Source organism: Tupaia chinensis, unplaced genomic scaffold, assembly GCF_000334495.1.
Source record: "Tupaia chinensis unplaced genomic scaffold, TupChi_1.0 Scaffold147282_1, whole genome shotgun sequence".
In the NCBI taxonomy this organism is placed as follows: Eukaryota; Metazoa; Chordata; class Mammalia; order Scandentia; family Tupaiidae; genus Tupaia; species Tupaia belangeri.
Window position 1 is genome coordinate 37,251 of NW_006207133.1, and position 4,696 is coordinate 41,946.

At 38.8% G+C, this 4,696-nt stretch overlaps 1 pseudogene; it reads right to left on the minus strand.

The window, feature by feature from the left end:
• Positions 1-3,972: 3,972 nt before the first annotated feature.
• LOC102468491 (ubiquitin-40S ribosomal protein S27a pseudogene) lies at positions 3,973-4,428 on the minus strand (annotated as a pseudogene).
• Positions 4,429-4,696: the final 268 nt, after the last annotated feature.

A 4,696-nucleotide genomic window follows, 5' to 3' on the forward strand; every position in this document is an offset into this window, starting at 1 on the left:
CCCCAGCCCAGTCACCCTGATACAGACCAGGCAGAGGCACGAGTATCCAAGAGCCAACAAGCTGAAGGACTGGAAGAGGGGAATTGTGGCATGATCAGGCCTGTTGATGGTGCCTCTCTCTCTCTCTCTCTCTCTCTCTCTCTCTCTCCATCTCATGCATGCATTCACACACTCTCATGACTAAAGAAAAAAGTAAAGTGAAACAGATTTTCCCAAAATTAGTCCAATAATACTCCAGCCTTTTGTGATTAAACTTAAGAACTGAGATTTGCTCAGTTTCCAAAGCAAACATAAACACAGTGGAGGAGAGAGTTTGAGAAAAGTGTTAGCAAGGGCCAATATTCCCAAGAATAATTCTCATGCCCACCTCTAAAGAACTGTAGCAGTTCAGGATGTTTGATAGCTCGCACCTCTAAATTCTAACTTTGGGCATCTCTTGAGAGTGTGAACATTTTAGACACTAGTACTGTGTTTCTCCCACCATGGCACTAACATGTAGGAGATACTCCATATTTGTATTTATTGGATGAGTGAGTGATGAAAGATTAAACACATACATTCCAGGGATGCCCAGTCAGAAGGAAAATACAGCCTAGTAATTAGATATCAGAGAACAGACTAGGCAGAATTATCAAGTATTTTTTTTTTCTATAAAAGTCATCCCTCTCCCCCAAAAGGAATTTTTCTTGTAAATAACAACTTTATAAAACCACAAATCCTGGGGCCGGACAGTAGTATAACTGTAAAACACAACACTCTGTGAGGCTGACCCACATGGGAGGGTTCAGAGTTCATGTCCAGAGACCTCCCTGAATTTACATGACATGCAAATACCCATGATCCTGGGGTGGCTAAAACGGGATGAACCACAAGATCAAGATTCTGTTGGGAGTGCTATATCTCTGGCTCTCTCACTCTTGGGAGAAAGAAAGAATTCTTTTTAATTGTCTTGGGGTGTGGTGGTTAAAGTAGACAAATTGTTTTAAAGAGACTATTACAATAATCCTTGTCAGGGAGGGTGCTGAGAGAAGAGATGAAGAATACACTGATGAGGCATTTCGAGAAAGGCTCCCTGGGTCTAAAAACTGACTAAAAGTCAGAGGGGGTAAGAGTCAAAAAGGCAGCATAATGGATGAGTTGTTGGTGTGCTGGTTAAGGCAGCCAGAGTTCCACATGGCTAATGGCAGTTCAAGTCCCAGACCCCATGGCTTGAAAATCACACTGGGGCATAGGTGCGCATGCCCAAAATCCCAGGAGGAGAATAGAAGAGAAGGGATTGCAGCATGGCCATCCCTTCTGGGGGGTTGATTTCTCAGTTTCCCTCTTTCTGTCTCTTTTGGACAAGTACACGCGGCCTATGGCAGAAACCTAAGAAGGGGATAAAAGTGGCATAGCAATCAGGAGCCAGCTGACCTCCATATCCATACAGGCCAATAGGAGAAAAACATCTCCATGGTGCTCTGGAGATTCTAGAAGGGACACCAAATAAGGGCCATGCCCTGCAAAGCAGGAGGTCAGAGAACGTGCCCAGAAGAGGACTTTGCAAGCAATATTTAGAAAGATGGATGATAAAAATCCAGGGGAAAGAGGCAAACTGGAAGAGCCAGAAGGCACAGGACAACACAAGAAATGCAGAGGCAAGTTGGGGCAGCCCTGTGTCCTGCACGTGCCAAATAAGAGGCAACTCGTGATGGAGAATAGAACCTCGGGATTCTCTGCCATGGTTGCTGCTAATGACCTTAAGTGTGTGAAGGCACTAGTTTATTCAAAATGTAATTGTTTGGTTCTTAGTCTATTTAAAAATAAGCATGCATTTTGAGGAAAATGAGACACATTTAGAGTAATAATTTAGCTCATTACTAGGTTTCTTTCCATGTTAGGAAACTTGGCACAAGGCAAAGCATTCAAGGTGGTCTCTTTTGGCCTTTACTTGTCATGTAAAAGATATTGTATATGACTCTCAGAACCACACAAGAACAGAATTTTGTTGAGATACAGTTTTTTACTACTTAAAATGTAAAATTCAGAAGCCTGCTGGTTTGCCTTTATAACATGGGGCCCACAGGTCATGCCAAGCCACCTACTTTATGAACCCCTTCTAAACTCTGAAAGATTTGGCGTCCAGTGTCAGCAGGCCTCTCACTGTGGGTGCAAGCCCCAACCAATGATTCCAGGTAAATTCTATGATTGTCTTTTTTTTTTTTTTTGAGAGTTTTTCACGATAGGGCACGTGTGCTCTCCAGAAAGACAGAGAGAAACAGAGAGATAAAAAGCAAGAAATCACCCCCAAAGGAGATGTCCATACCGCAATCCCTTCTCCATTCTCCTCGCGGGATCTTGGGCACACACGCACACACACCCGGCATGAGTTTAAGCCACCGGGTCCGGGACTCAAAACTGCGGTCGGCTACATGGGAGTTCAGTGACATAGCCATTATGCTAACTGCTGGTCCCTATGATTGTCTTTTCTAGATCTATGAAGAATGTCTCTGGTATTTTGATTAGAATTGCATTAAATATGTAGATTAATTTGGGTATAATTGCCATTTTGATTATGTTAATTCTTCCAATCTGGGAACATGGAATGTCCTTCCACTTTTTTACGTCATTTTCAGTATCTTTTTAAAAATTTTCATAGTTTTCTTTGTAAAGTTCTTTGACTTCTTTAGTTAGGTTTCTCCCTAGGTATTGTATGTATTTTTGTGTGTATGGTAAAAGGGATTCCTTTCTTCAGCTCTACTTGATTCAACTTGTTGTTCATATATAGAAATGCTATAGATTTTTGGATGTTGATTTTGTATCCTGCCACTGTACTGTATTCTTTTATTACTTTGAGAAGTTTTTTTCATAGAAACATTTGGGTCTTCTAAGTATACCATCATGTCACCTGTAAATAAAGATATTTTCAACTCTTCTTTGCCAATTTGAACACCTTTTATATTGTTCTCTTTTCTGATTGCATTGGCTAAGATTTCCAGCATTATATTAAAAAGTCTTGGAGAAAGTGGGCAGCCTTGTGTAGTACCAGTTTTTAGTGGAAAAACTTTTGGCTTTTTCCCATTCAGTATAATCTTAGCAATATTACTCTCCTATACCAACATTACTGAGAGTCTTAATCATGAAAAGATGTTGTATATTTCAAGTGTTTTCTCTGTATCAATTGAATGATCACATGCTTTTTATTTTTCTTTCTGTTAATATGGCATATTATATCTAAGGTCTTATATATATTAGACCACCCTTGCATCCCTGGGATAAAGCCTACCTGGTCATGATGAATAATCTTTGTTATATGTTGTTGGATATAATTTGCAAGTATCCTATTGAGAATTTTTGCATCTATATTCATCAGAGATATTGTTCTGTAGTTTTTCTTTTTTTCTTTTTTTGTCATGTCTTTATCTGTTTCTAGAATGAGGATGATGGAGGCTTCATAAAATGAATTTGGAAAGTTTCCTTCCTTTTGGATCTTTAGAAATAATTTGAGTAGTATAAGGGTTAACTCTTCCTTAAAAGTTTTGTAGAATTTAGAAGTGAAGCCATCGAGACCTGGGCTTTTCTTTGTTGGGAGGATATCTATTACAAATTCAATCTCATGGCTTTTTATGGTTCTATTCAGGTTTTCTATGTCCTCCTGATTCAATCTTGGTAGATTATATGCATCCAGTAATTTATCCATCTCTTCCATGTTCTCTTTTTTGTTGGCATATAGTCACTCATAGTATCTTCTAATGATGTTCTTTTTTTCTATTGTGTCTGTTGTAATGTAGCCTATTTCATCACATATTTGATTTAACTGGTTTCCTTATTTCTTCTTCTTTATCAGTCTAGCTAATGGTGCGTCAATCTTGTTAATCTTTTCAAAGAACCAGCTTTTGCTTTCATTTATTTCTGTATAGGTCATTTATTTTTATTTAATTAATTTCTTTTTCTTTAAAGGTTAGTTTATTTCTTTTATTAACTCATTAACAATTACTTGTCTTCTGGTTTGTTGAAACAATAAGTCAGACAACTTTTGCGACAATAATGTCTGTCAAAATGGCTGGCCATAAAAACCCCAGGACCACATTCATCTGAAGGGCACTCCCGACGAAGATGGCTAATTTTACCATTTCCATCCACCTTATAGTATTTCAGGATAGTCAGCTTAACCTTCTTTCTCTTATGCTTATTCCTGGGAGTGGTGTAAGACTTCTTTCTTAGCACCACCATGAAGTCTCAACACAGGATGAAGCGTGGACTACTTTTGGATGTTGTCATCAAAGTACACCCACCTTCCAGCTGTTTGCCATGAAAAATCAGTCTTTGCTGATCAGGAGGAATTCTTTCCTTATCCTGGATTTTGGCTTTTACCTTTTCTATCATATCCGATGGTTCAACCTCGAGGGTGATGGTCTTCCCTGTGAGGGTTTTTACGAAAATCCGCATCTTGGTGGAGGTCCCATCACAGATGGTGGATCAGAAAGTATTTAATTTATTTCTTTTCAGATCTCTATGATTTCTTTTTGCCTGACATTTGTTGTTGTTGTTGCTTTTCCAATTTCCTGAGACGTGATATGAGGTTGTCTATTTGCCACTTTTCCATCATTTTCTTATGCACGCTAATTGTTAGGAATTTCTCTCTTATGACTGCTTTTGCTGTGTCCCATAGATTATGGAAACTCACATATTCATTATCATTTGTTTTCATACATTT